Here is a 13,666-nt window from a genome sequence, read left to right as displayed (position 1 = left end):
GAACCTAGTAAAAATGCAAAACAAAAAACAAGTGTGGGATTGCACTTTTTTTGCAATTTCACCACACTTGGAATTTTTTTCCTATTTTCTAGTACACAACATGGTAAAACCAATGGCGTCGGTCAAAAGTACAACTCATCCCACAAGAAACAAGCCCTCACATGGCCATTTTGACCAAAAATGAAAAATTTATGGCTCCAATACTGGGAGCAAAAAAATCAAAATGGAAAACCAAAAATACCTCTTGCCATTGTAGGGTCAGTAGGCCGGACTGGGGAGTGGTCCCTCTGTATACCACGCAGTAACGTAAAGACACAAGATGGAGGCAGTTTTCGGGTGCAACAGGTCCAAGTTTATTTTCCGCAGTCCGAATGATGGCTCTGACAACACACCGCAATTTCTTAACGGCCCTCCGTTTCCAGGCCCCGATACACAAACACCGTACTTTCACTTGGGACGTAGATACACACCTCGTCCCTTTCTCAGCTTAGTGACGTTACTGCTAGTTTGGTCACTGTGGCCGCCTTAGGCTTGTACACCAACAGTCATTTTACTGGTCAGCTGTCGTCATCAAATTCGGTATGCTTTCCCTCAGGACCTCGTCTGTACTGCGGTACTTCGTGTCAGGACCACCCCCCTGACTTCTTCTCTCCTCAGTCCCCTGGTTGAGCTTTCTTCACAACACCCACTTTGCCACAGGCTCCTCTCCTCTTGAGCTCCTCCTGGGGACTGGAACTTTCTGGAACCCTCCTGTCAAATTTATAACTTTCCCGGTTCCCTGTAACTCCAGCCCCCAGGACCAATGGTTTCTAAAGTCCTAAGCTGCTGTCAAGTCCTGAACTCACACTCCTCCCTGCCATCTTGTGGTCAACCCCAGGTACTGCAGGTCACCTACACTTTCCTAGCTGTTTCCCCACGGTCATCACTGCTATCTGCCAAAAATGTGCAAACCCTCCTTCCTACTTGCTGACAAGTCCGTCCTTCAGGTCATCTTCCCTACATCATTAAGGGGTTAAGGACCCCCATTTCAGGCCTAAGTAAACCCTTTAGAAGGCTTATTTTGATTGTCAAGTCCACCTCTCCAGCTGAACCTGTAACATTTAGGCCCCCCGAGAGTACTGATGCCACCACAAGTGAGTAGTGTGGAGTCTGCCCATGTCCGGTATTTTTGTAACTTGCTTGTCGTAGTACTTTTGGTGCCGATTTTGCATCCTGTTCCTTATTTCCTACAAAAAAGGGATTCCATCTCAATGAGGAAATTGATCTTCCCTCATTCTGTCCCTCTCACCCCTTCACACTACAGCCATTTTTTTTTTTAACGTTTCCGGTTTTTCCTCCTCTTCTTTTCAGAGACATATCTTATTGTTCTGTCCATATAGCTGTATGATGGCTTGTTTTTTTGGGACGAGTTGTACTTTTGTCATTCATTTTACCACATAATATACTGGAAAATGTGAAAAAAAAGCAAGTGGGTAGAAATTGTGAAAAAAATGCAATTCTGACACTGTTTTTTGGGATTTGTTTTTACAGCTTAGATTTTATGGTAAAATGACCTTGAAATATAATTCTGCCCATCAGTGCGATTACAGCAATACCCAACATGTTCATTTTTTTAAATTATTTTAGAGCAGAAAAAAATCAGAAGTTTGCCAAAAAATATTGAGGGTTGTGTCGTCATTTTCTGAGACTAGTAACTTTTTCACTTTTCAGTCTAGGAGCTGTGTGATGGCTTCTTTTTTTGGGTGGCGAGACAATGTTTTTATTGATGCTATATTGGGATAGAAGTGACATTTTGATCGCTGCATTTTTTGTGGTATTGCAACAAACAAAAAGACAAAATTTTGGTGTTCTTGAATTTTTCTTCATTTACATTGTTTACCAATTTGGTTAATTGTTTTTATATTTTAATCTATCGGACTTTTCTGAAGACAGCGATAACACGTGTGTTATTTTTTCTTCAATTTTTTATTTTTAAAGGTGATTTGATGGTTTATTTTATTTTTTTACTTTTCACTGTTCTTAATAGTCCCCTTAGGGGACTTGAAGCTGTGATCGTCTGATTGCTTCTGCTATATACAGCAGTACTATAGCATTGTTGCAGATAGCAAAATTCATGGTCTCCTTTGAAGCCCGGCCTCAGGCAGGGTTTGGTTTCAAAGGAGCTCCATAATGACAAGCATGGAGGTCTTCAACAGACTTCCGGCTGTCAAAGCAACCCCTGAACACTTCACAGGTGTGACGATGGACACAAAGAATGATGTGCATGCATGTCGGACATGCTAAATGCCACTGTCAGAGTGTGACAACGGCTTTTAACAGCTTAACAGTCACGTGCGGAGGTTCACTCCTCCCATAATTGTTAGTCTATGTTCCCTCCATGAGATTTTGGTACATTTTTGATGCTGCATGTTTTTGTTGCATGAAAAATTCAGTGTCTTACAATTCTAGCACAGTGGATGGTATTTCTAGAAATCTTCTGCTGCTTCTTTTAAATACTGTGTAAAGTGATCTGCATTTTTCAAATCAGCAGCAAATCAATTTCACTTTCGGGAACGCGGAATTTTATGTGCAGATTGTCCCATAGACCTGCATTAGGTGTGGAAAATCCTCAGGTAAAAAATGCACATACATCCATAGTACGTTTCCACAAGGCTCACGCTGTATATTACGGACAACAATTGTATCACAATGCACGGACTGGTAAGTGGCTCTACTGACCCGAATGTGACAGCATGTATTTCTGTGCAACTGTCACACTCGGGTCAGGAGAACCGCCAGTTAGTCCACACACTCTGATGAGAATGTCATCTGTGTTATACGGCCTTCTCACTGTGCCATGAAACTTTGTATTTCTTCACCAGACAGGCACAAGTTTTTGCAGTGCCCCCTAGGGTTGGGGTTACTCGATACCCGGCCAGTAGATCCTTCAGGTGATATATCACAGCAGCAGTGACCCGGTCCATGACCCTGGGCATGCAACGTAAATATTTGATGGGGGTAGTAGTTTATGGGGAAATATATTTGTAATGCCACCCATGGTGTTCGGCAATTAAGGTGATAGCCGACACTACAAAAGAGACCGCTGGGGCTGTTGGTGATGCAGCAGAGTTGTTACAGCTCTCCACAGGCAGAGTTAGGCCCCATGGCAGTTGTAGGTGTAAAAGATGATGGTGGTGGTTGCGGTGCAAGGCAGGTGATGCAGTAAATAAATCCAAGGACACAGCAGAGTGCAGTTTCTACACTTTTAGGCTGTGTGCCCACGTAGCAATTTTTAAGCATTTTTGCCGCGATTTTCAGCGTGAAAACGCTGCGAAAACATTTAAAAATCGTGTACAGAACGCCCCCCATGCATTCCTATGGCATTCTGCACATGCTGTGCTAATGCTGCGCTTCTTTCCGCGGCGGAATCGCATCGCGGAAAAAAATCGCAGCATGCTCATTCTTTTGTGCGGAATAACAAAGAATTGCCGCGATTCCGCACCCATAGGAATGCATGAAAATCGCTTACTTCCCACATGTGGCTATGCCCACCATGCGGGAAGTTAAGCGTCTCATGTGCGGTTGGTACCCACGGTGTGGAGGAGAGGAGACTGTCCTCCAGGCCCTGGGTACCATACCCCTGTAAAAAAAAGAATAAAAAATAAAAAAATCGGGGTATATTTACCTTCCGGCGTCCCGCGCTGCATTCCCGGCCTAAGCGTTCCCAGTAATGCCTTGCGGCAAGGCCCTGTAATGACATCACAGGTCTCGCAAGGCATTACTGGGAACGCTGAGGCCCGGGATGGCAGCGCGGGACGCCGGAAGGTAAGTATACCCCGATTTTTTATTTTTTTTTAGCATTCTATCTTTTACTATTGATGCCGCATAGGCAGCCTCAATAGTAAAAACCTGGTCACACTTGTCAAACACTATGTTTGACGAGTGTGACCAACCTGTCAATTACTTTCCAAGCGATGCTTCAATTCGCTTGGAAAGTGCTTGAATATCGCACGCGAAAATCACGGCATAATCGCGGTAAAATCGCGGTAAAACCGCGCAATTTCTGGGAAGGAGTCCGGTTTTTAGTGAGCGTTTTAAAACGCTACGTGGGCACATAGCCTTACTCACAGCTCACCAGTTACAGTCATGGCCAAAAGTATTGACACCCCTGCAATTCTGTCAGATAATACTCAGTTTCTTCCTGAAAATGATTGCAAACACAAATTCTTTGGTATTATTATCTTCATTTAATATGTCTTAAATGAAAAAACACAAAAAGAATTGTCCTAAAGCCAAATTGGATATAATTCCACACCAAACATAAAAAAGAGGGTGGACAAAAGTATTGGCACTGTGCGAAAAATCATGTGATGCTTCTCTAATTTGTGTAATTAACAGCACCTGTAACTTACCTGTGGCACCTAACAAGTGTTGGCAATAACTAAATCACACTTGCAGCCAGTTGACATGGATTAAAGTTGACTCAACCTCTGTCCTGTGTCCTTGTGTGTACCACATTGAGCATGGAGAAAAGAAAGAAGACCAAAGAACTGTCTGAGGACTTGAGAAACCAAATTGTGAGGAAGCATGAGCAATCTCAAGGCTACAAGTCCATCTCCAAAGACCTGAATGTTCCTGTGTCTACCGTGCGCAGTGTCATCAAGAAGTTTAAAGCCCATGGCACTGTGGCTAACCTCCCTAGATGTGGCCGGAAAATAAAAATTGACAAGAGATTTCAACGCAAGATTGTGCGGATGTTGGATAAAGAACCTCCACTAACATCCAAACAAGTTCAAGCTGCCCTGCAGTCCGAGGGTACAACGGTGTCAACGCGTACTATCCGTCGGCATCTGAATGAAAAGGGAATGTATGGTAGGAGACCCAGGAAGACTCCACTTCTTACCCCGAGACATAAAAAAGCCAGGCTGGAGTTTGCCAAAACTTACCTGAAAAAGCCTAAAACATTTTGGAAGAATGTTCTTTGGTCAGATGAGACAAAAGTAGAGCTTTTAGGGCAAAAGCATCAACATAGAGTTTACAGGAGAAAAAAGAGGCATTCAAAGAAAAGTACACGGTCCCTACAGTCAAACATGGCAGAGGTTCCCTGATGTTTTGGGGCTGCTTTGCTGCCTCTGGCACTGGACTGCTTGACCGTGTGCATGGCATTATGAAGTCAGAAGACTACCAACAAATTTTGCAGCATAATTTAGGGCCCAGTGTGAGAAAGCTGGGTCTACCTCAGAGGTCATGGGTCTTCCAGCAGGACAATAACCCAAAACACACTTCAAAAAGCACTAGAAAATGGTTTGAGAGAAAGCACTGGAGACTTCTAAGGTGGCCAGCAATGAGTCCAGACCTGAATCCCATAGAACACCTGTGGAGAGATCTAAAAATGGCAGTTTGGAGAAGGCACCCTTCAAATATCAGGGACCTGGAGCAGTTTGCCAAAGAAGAATGGTCTAAAATTCCAGCAGAGCATTGTAAGAAACTCATTGATGGTTACCGGAAGCGGTTGGTCGCAGTTATTTTGGCTAAAGGTTGTGCAACCAAGTATTAGGCTGAGGGTGCCAATACTTTTGTCCGGCCCATTTTTGGAGTTTTGTGTGAAATGATCAATGTTTTGCTTTTTGCTTCATTCTCTTTTGTGTTTTTTCATTTAAGACAAATTAAATGAAGATAATAATACCAAAGAATTTGTGTTTGCAATCATTTTCAGGAAGAAACTGAATATTATCTGACAGAATTGCAGGGGTGTCAATACTTTTGGCCATGACTGTACATTCCCCAGCAGGGTGCTGTGTCCTCGGGGTTAGTGGTCCAGCCAGCTCTCAAGTAATTTGGGGTACACCGTGTCAGAACCTGCTCTGCTCACCGCTCTACATGCTGCTCTCTGCGCTGTTCCACACCAGTGCCAGACTGCAGTCCGTAGCTCGCTCTTTCCTTTTATCCCCCTGCTGCTAAGTGCTCTTTTCTGGCTCTCCTTATCCCCTTCCTGTCAGCAGGAAGCTACATCTCCCTAGGGCTTCCCCCAGGCTTCAGGTGAATGTCCGCGCCTCTCAGGTTTCCCCCCGGGAACAGAGGATGCAGCCTTTTCAGTTCCAGACCCGGCATGCTGGTACCCGCGGTTCGGTCTATCTCCTTACAATTGTAAGGGCGGGGTCACACTGCGTTATGGCAGTCCGATAGATGTACTGCACTACAACGTGGTATAGCGTGACGTAACACAGTCCATTAATGCTGCCTTTATCCCCCATTATCGGGCGCATCGCTAATGCATACCATAATCGGCATGTGCTAGAGATTTGTCGTCATTCTGTGACGGAGCCTCGGACGCGGGCTGCACTGTCCGAGGCTCCGTCACCGCTAGTGCAGATGAATCATCTGTGCTAGTGGTATAGCATAACGCAAACATGTTATGCTATAATGTTAACGCAGCCCGTCAACACTATGCATTGAAAGGACTGCTTTAACGCAGTGTGACCCTAGCCTAAGGGGTTGTTTGTCGTCCGGCAACTATTTCTCCCTTCTCCTCCATACACTGGATCCCTCCTGTATTCTCTGTGAGAGAGTCATTGCCAGACTCTGCTGGAATGGGCCACGTTCACACATTCAGTATTTGGTCAGTATTTTACCTCAGTATTTGTAAGCCATAATCATGAATGGAACATTCAGAGGAAAATTATAATAGAAACACGTCACCTCTTCGGTATTTTTCACCCACTCCTGGTTTTGGCTTACAAAAGCTGAGGTAAAATACTGACCACATACTGAACATGTGAACGTGGCCTAAGAACAAAATCAGACATGCCAGGTGCTCGTCTCTCCTGACATCATCTGTCAGGGGGAAGGCCCCATACACATTAGGCTGTGTTCATACGTCTAGTAATCATCAGAATCCAGCAGCAATCTGTTTAAAAAAAACCAAAAGTTCTGCAGACCAAATTTTTGGTCCAGTTAAACAACTAAATTTGCTTTTTTAACATTAAAGTTTATGGAAAACGGATCTGTTTAATAACCATCTGTTTTGTTCCATTTGAAACTGATCCAGTGAGAAAAAAATCAGATTCTTTTCAAAGGAAAGAAAAACTGATGGCTTTTTTGACTTCAGTATCAGTGCCTGGCCTTCCTGCCGCCACTTCTGTCGCCAGCCGGTGTTGCGCCTTTGTTGCGGGTGATGTGGGGAGACAGTTCTAATTTTTGTTCTCTGGGACTTGTAGTTCCATTCATACTGGGTGACATAGAGTTAACTGCTGTGTGGGTTGGGTGGGGCTGCAGGCTATTTAAGATTCTGAGATCCAGCTGTCCTCTGCCATTTACTTCTGACCTGCTTCCGTGTAATGTGGTGGGTGCCCAGTGGAGCAATCTGGCTTTTGTTCTTGGATTGTTTTATAGCTATTCTCAATAATTTTTTTTCCTCGCACTGATCTCCACATTCTGACAACCCGTTCACCTCCTAATTTTATGATTTGACTTCTCTACTTTGACCATGCTTGGAGACCTCTGGACAGCAGCCCTTCTGATGGTAGTTATCTATTGGATCCTGTTGTAAAACCAGATCCCTGTATAGGGGTTAAAGGGTATCAGGATTTCTCTGGAAACTGCCATACTGAGTGGCTTGTGCCAAGTCTGTCCAAGGTAGCTATTTTAAGCATGATCACCCTGACAAATCTAACATTGTAAGTGGCCTACAATGATCCTTTGCCTTGTAGTGGTGGATAAAATGAAAGATCAGGCCCATTTAGTTCAGAATTTTGCAGAAGAGATTCAGTATCCAGAATCCACTCAGGCACCATCAGTATCTCCCTTTTTTTTTTTTTTTTTTTTTCCCCCCAACTCCTGGTGCTCTGGCCTTCTCCCTGCTGCCTCAGGATTCTCTTCTATATGCATTTTTTGAGGCATTAGTGCTCCTGTATGACGACCCTGACAGAGAAGCCTTCATTGTAGAAAAATTAGATGCACTCCTTCAGGGGTTATGTTCAGCCAAGGATTATTGCAGAGTTAAAGCATTGTGCCACAGATACAGTGGAAAGACCAGACACTTCACAACTAGTTTAGTTCTAGACCCTCTGATCAAGTTAAATCCATGTTGGTTCAGTGTCCACCTTCTGACTCTTGCTACTGCCGTGTCCTTGGCAATCCAGCTGGATAGATGTTTGTGCAAACTCTGTTCAGAATACACTGCTGATGCTGCACCTATGAAGACTGCTGCCCCTGTTGCCCTTAATAAATGGGCCCATGCAGATTGAGGTGACATGCTGACATCAACTACAAAGGAACAAGTCAGTTTTGGGTAACTACTATGGAGATTCTGGACATCAGAGGTCTTCCTGTTCCAGACAACTGCCACTGGAGAAACTTCAGCGCCTAGGTGGGTCTAAGGATGCCCATCTAGGCGCACAGGTACTTCCCTGTGATCTTGCAAAATTGCTACCTTTTTCTTATCTAGAAAAACCTGAGAGGCTTCAGGCCTTTATTGATTTAGAGCATGCTTTGTTGATGCCAAGGTGGCAAAGGATTTTAGTTTAACATTGTTAAAATTGTTTTCCTATGATCACTGCTATTGATACACCTCTAACCCAGGACATGGTGAAGTACGCCACTAAGGTGTCCATGCTTGTTGAAATACTACACTTTGAGTTTTTTTTTTTTTTCTCTTGAAAATGTGGTCTTGGGAATTCCTTTGTTATGTAAACTAAACCCGGTCTTTGACTGGCACTAGGGTGATATTGTGCACTGTGGCCCTGAGTGTCAGCAGAAATGTATGAACCTCTGTGGATATGTTTATGACCATACCCAATGGCTTACCTCATGAATTCAGAAACTATACTGATGTATTGTGTCCAAATCTAAAACTAACTCTACATGGATTGTCCCGTAGACCCGGTACCTAACTTCTGTCTCCCCAAGTGTTAAATCTATAAACTTTCTGGTCTAGAACGTTTTAAGGCCCCATCTCACAAAGTGGGATTGCTGATGCATTACCGATTTTTGTGACGTAACAGCAATCTCGCTACATGTGACACATAGCAGCGACCGACCCCCCCCCCCCCCCTTGCTGGATATCCCTGATTGTGCTCTAATGTCCTGGGCCATTTTTTTCATCGTTGGTATCCCGCTGGCCAGCATGCATCACTGTGTTTGATGCCGACGAGTAACCTCGTTGGCGACACAGAACTCAGAATAGATGCTGTGACAATGCACCAGCGATCCTTACCAGGTCGAATCGGTGTCGGGATCGCTGGTGCGTCGCTATATGAAATGGGACCCTTAAGGCCCCGTCTCACTAAGCGATCTCGGTAGCGAGATCGCTGCTGAGTCACAACTTTCGTGACGTAACAGCGATCTCACCAGCGAGATCGCTGTGTGTGACAGCGATCAGCCCCCCCTGCTGGGATCGCTGGAAGAAACCTCTGGACATTTCTTTGGTCGCTGGTCTCCCACTGGCCAGCACGCATCGCTGTGTGACAGGCGGGAGACCAGCGATCAGGTGTAAAAAAAAAAAAAAAAAAAAAAAAAAAAAAAATATAGTTATTCTCACCTTCCGACGTCCCGTTCAGCCATCCTGCCTCTCTCCACGCTCCGGTCCCATTGATCCTTTGCACGAATGATCGCGACTTTGTTATCCCTCGAGACCGTGACATCTCGTGGTCATTCGTGCAAAGGATCGCTGGGACAGGAGCGTGGAGAGAGGCAGGATGGCTGAACAGGACGTCGGAAGGTGAGAATAACTATATTTTTTTTATTTTGATTCTATTTTTTACAGCGATGGCAAGCGATGCCGGGCGCTCGGCATCGCTGGTGAAGCTGTCTGTGTGACAGCTCACCAGCAATCACATAGCGACTTACTAGCGATCCTGACACCTTGATATCGGTGTCGGGATCGCTGGTAAGTCGCTTAGTGTGACGGGGCCTTTAGTTTTGAAAGATTGCATAGCGGTCTGAAAGGTTAATCAGACTACTAAGATCACCAGTAGGTGCCAGTTTCTTCTGTTGCTAAAAAAAAGTTGGTCTCAGACCTTGTATTGCCTACTGTTAACTTCTCAATTACTGGGAATAATCAGTATCTGCTGCCACTTATCCCTGATTTCTACAACCAGCTATTGAGAGCCTGTTGGTTTCCCAATGCTTGATCTCAGAATGATCCATATCAGAAAAGTGGAAGACTGGCATTAACACTCCAGAGGGTCACTATGAGTGTCTTGTGATGCCTATTGGGCAAATGAAGGTCTGCTGGCTTTCCAAATTGTCTTTGAAATATTAAGATCTGATCTGAACAGTTAATACAATTCTCAGTGTGACATACCATTCACTGACTGGAGTAAGAAAGAGGCAGATGTTAGCTAAAAGCCTGAGGCAATCCGTGCCTTTACATTAGCGTGCATTCACTGTCATATTACTCATGCAGGCATCGCAATCCTCAGACAGGCTATTGGCTCTCCTGACCGGAGCGGCGTGACAGCTGTATAGAAACATGCTGCCAGGAGAGCAGACACCCTGTCCAAGGATTGCATTGCGACTCCCGCTTGAGTAATACGGCAGTCTGACTGCACCCTTAAAGGAATGGTTCCTTGACTAATCCAATATTAGTTTAGCCAGACCTTAAACGTCCTTTTTATTGTGGACATCGGCGCCTTTTTGAGTTTACTATAGACTCAGTTATCGCATGGTACCTAATCTCTCTCTTAACTTCATCTGTGCGCCGCCTATTCACAAATTTTACCAAAAGGAATCATGACCTAAAATTGTGGATAGTTGACAGTTAAGCTGAGACTCAACCCAAGGCAAGCTGGATGGGCTTTGTTCTTTTCAATATTTGATTTGTGTGGTGAGAAGACCTCGTATTAAGTCCACAAAAGCTGATGCATTCTCCCAAGTATCTGTCCTTCTCAGTCTGAGGGTGTAGTTGTGTCTGAAGTTTCCTTAGATTATTCTAGAGATTTGTAGATCCTAAGAGCAAGCCCCTGACTCTACTCTTGCCAAAAAAGTGTTCCTCAGCAGGTTTTCATATGTACTCTAGGAGTCTCTTGATCTTGTGCTTGCAGGTCACACTTGAATTAACAATACCATCTGACATGTAACAACAAGGAGTTGTTTTTTTTTTTTTTTTTTGTGGTTAGCCTTAGACTGTAGAGTGCTTGTGTCTTAATGTTTTGCCTTTGTGTGCCCTGTAATGTACTGTAATATGATGTATTGTGCTTTAGCTGAGGGAAAGAGTAAGTAGTGCAGGACCATAGGGGGATTAGGATAGGGGGGCACAGTATAGCTATAGAATCAATAGAAGTGTTAGATACAGGCAGTAAAGGGGTTCAGCAGATGGGAGGAGCCACAGAGTAAGGAGGTATAGGAAAGTTGCTCATTATTAGAGGCAGATACCTGGGCAGCTTGTCCAAGGGCAGGCCATGGAGCAGAGTATTCCAGGCCGTTAGTATAAAGTTGTTTCAGTAAGGGGCCCCAGGCTGAAAATTGTCCAGTTGGTCACCATCTTGTACAGAACCGCTTCAAGGAAGGATCCAAAGCTAGTAGCTGGCAATAGTAGGCTGCTAAGTTGGTGAGCCCATTATCCTTTTACTCGCAATTGGACCAGAGATAAGGAAGGTGGTGGGCCTGGAGCACTATTAGGACAGAGATTTTACAGGGATATAGTTGAGCTTGCTGGGAAAGAGAAGCTGATGCAGGGAATAGTCTGTCCAGATGACAGGCAAAGATAAGATGTCTGTTTAATTTGTGCTGCCTTTTTCACAAATACGGCTGCTGTCTAGTAAAGTTAAGCTGTTGGGAAAAAGACCTTGTCTCTGAAGTGATTTGTGGAGCTGATATGGCCACAGCTGAGGGGAATCTGACAGAGCTTGTGAGTGTGCTGTGGTGCATGCTGCATATGCAGTGCAAGGGACTTTATTTATCTTTTCATGTACAAGGTGCCGGGGAGCAAGCTGACTGTTGCTTGGTGAACTTGCCCATGACTACCACACCGTGCCACCTTGTTACATGTGCGTTCCAAGGCACCCCAAATGTCTCCCACCAGTTTTCTCAAGACTCAACCCACCCTTAGGAGAACTCTCCTCTCCATGGACATCATTGATGTCCTTCCCTCAGGAGGTAATTGGTTACCTGGATGGTGGTTGACAGGTTCAGTTAATAGTGTCATTTGGTCCCTCTGTGGGTTGCCTAAATCTAAAACCCTAAGTAAATTTAATCACATTGTACAGTTACATTGTGCTCCAGAAAATATAACTTAGCTGAATTTGCTATTAATATCAAGAATCCATTAAAACTACTTAATTTTTCTGTACTTTTCTATTGTTTTGGGCTCTTTATCAACCACTGCAATGGACACTCCTTAGGGTATGTGCACACGTAGTTTTTTTTGGTGTGCGGATTTTGGAGAGAAAACCGCAGGACAAAAGTCCTGCGGTTTATCTGCGGTTTTACACCTCATAATGGATGAGGTGTAAAACTGCAGCGTTTCTGCACCAAACAATTAACATGCTGCGGATTGTAAACCGCAGCAAAACCGTGTGGAAAAAAACCGCAGCATGTGCACAGCGTTTTTTAATTTCCATAGGAAATAAAGGTACTGTACAACGCAGCAGAATCCTCACCGTGTGCACATACCCTGAGGTTGAGAAATGTGGATAAATTAAAGGTTATTTGATCTGAAGATGGAGAGATCTTTCAGAGGATACAGGGTGGTCAGACATCAGCTACTAATAAGACGTTCAGGAGGCCCAATCTTTAGACTTGGTTGGAGAAGGTACGATTAACAGAAAATATCAAGCTTGTGGTTCCTTCTGACAAGTTGGGTTCCTGATTCATTGGTCCTTATGAGATAATCAAGGTTATTAACGCTGCTGCTTTCTGCCTGAAATTTTAAGATACCCAATGTGTTTCAGAAGTCCCTCTTCAAGCCATAGAATTCCCCAGTTCACCCAGACAGAAATCCTCCTCCAGTTGTGGTTAAATGACATTTAGAATGATGTTTAGAGAATCCTGGATTCACTTGTGGTATGACGGTCTGTAAGAGTTTATGCACTGAAGTGGTTATGACCCAGAAGAGGTTCCTGCAAGTGCCAAAAACCTTATTGTGAAATATCCAATTCTGTATCTAAATAAACCTGGTTCTAAAGCCCCGTCACAGTAAGCGAGATCGCTGCTGAGTCACAAGTTTTGTTATGCAACAGCGACCTCAGCAGTGACCTCGCTACATTTGACAGGTAGCAGCGACCAGGCCCCTGCTGTGAGACCGCTGGTCGTGTCGGAATGACCTGGACATTTTTTTTTTTTGATCATTGAGGTCCCGCTGGGTAGCATGCATCGGTATGTTTGACACCTTTACCAATGACCTCATTAGCGACTCAGAAGCGAGACACATAGGCGTGGATTTGCCGACATCGTTACAAAGGTCGCTATGGGTTGCTGCATCATTGGGCAGATCTGACTGTTTGGCATCTCACCAGCGACCACATAGCGACACAGCAATGATCCCTGCTAGGTCGTATTATTGGGATCGCTTTAGCATCGCTGAGTGACAAGAGCTTAAGGGTCAGGAGACTCCTCTTATAAAGAGGTTTACTGTCGCATCTCCACCAGCTCCTGCATAATCTATTGCAAGGCACAGTCATATTTACTCTGCAGGAGCCAGAAGCTCTGGATGGTGCAAGCTTATGTCCAGCTACGTGGATTTGGGTGG

General features: G+C 44.5%; 2 long non-coding RNA genes across 2 annotated transcripts in view; one reads left to right on the top strand and one right to left on the bottom strand.

The window, feature by feature from the left end:
• LOC141055981 (uncharacterized) overlaps positions 1-6,067 on the bottom strand; it is a 29,655-nt gene extending 23,588 nt beyond the window's left edge. Inside the window, exon 1 of the long non-coding RNA XR_012221558.1 lies at positions 5,852-6,067. This is a non-coding gene — a long non-coding RNA (uncharacterized lncRNA). The remainder of the gene's footprint in view (positions 1-5,851) is intronic.
• A 1,226-nt stretch (positions 6,068-7,293) lies between these two features.
• The window catches only part of LOC141055990 (uncharacterized), a 303,731-nt gene continuing 297,358 nt past the window's right edge, over positions 7,294-13,666 (top strand). Inside the window, exon 1 of the long non-coding RNA XR_012221565.1 lies at positions 7,294-8,347. This is a non-coding gene — a long non-coding RNA (uncharacterized lncRNA). The remainder of the gene's footprint in view (positions 8,348-13,666) is intronic.

The sequence above is a fragment of the Dendrobates tinctorius genome, unplaced genomic scaffold (assembly GCF_039654945.1).
Source record: "Dendrobates tinctorius isolate UK_male_01 unplaced genomic scaffold, ASM3965494v1 ptg000193l, whole genome shotgun sequence".
NCBI classification, from domain to species: Eukaryota; Metazoa; Chordata; class Amphibia; order Anura; family Dendrobatidae; genus Dendrobates; species Dendrobates tinctorius.
This window is presented reverse-complemented; position numbering and strand designations above follow the sequence as displayed.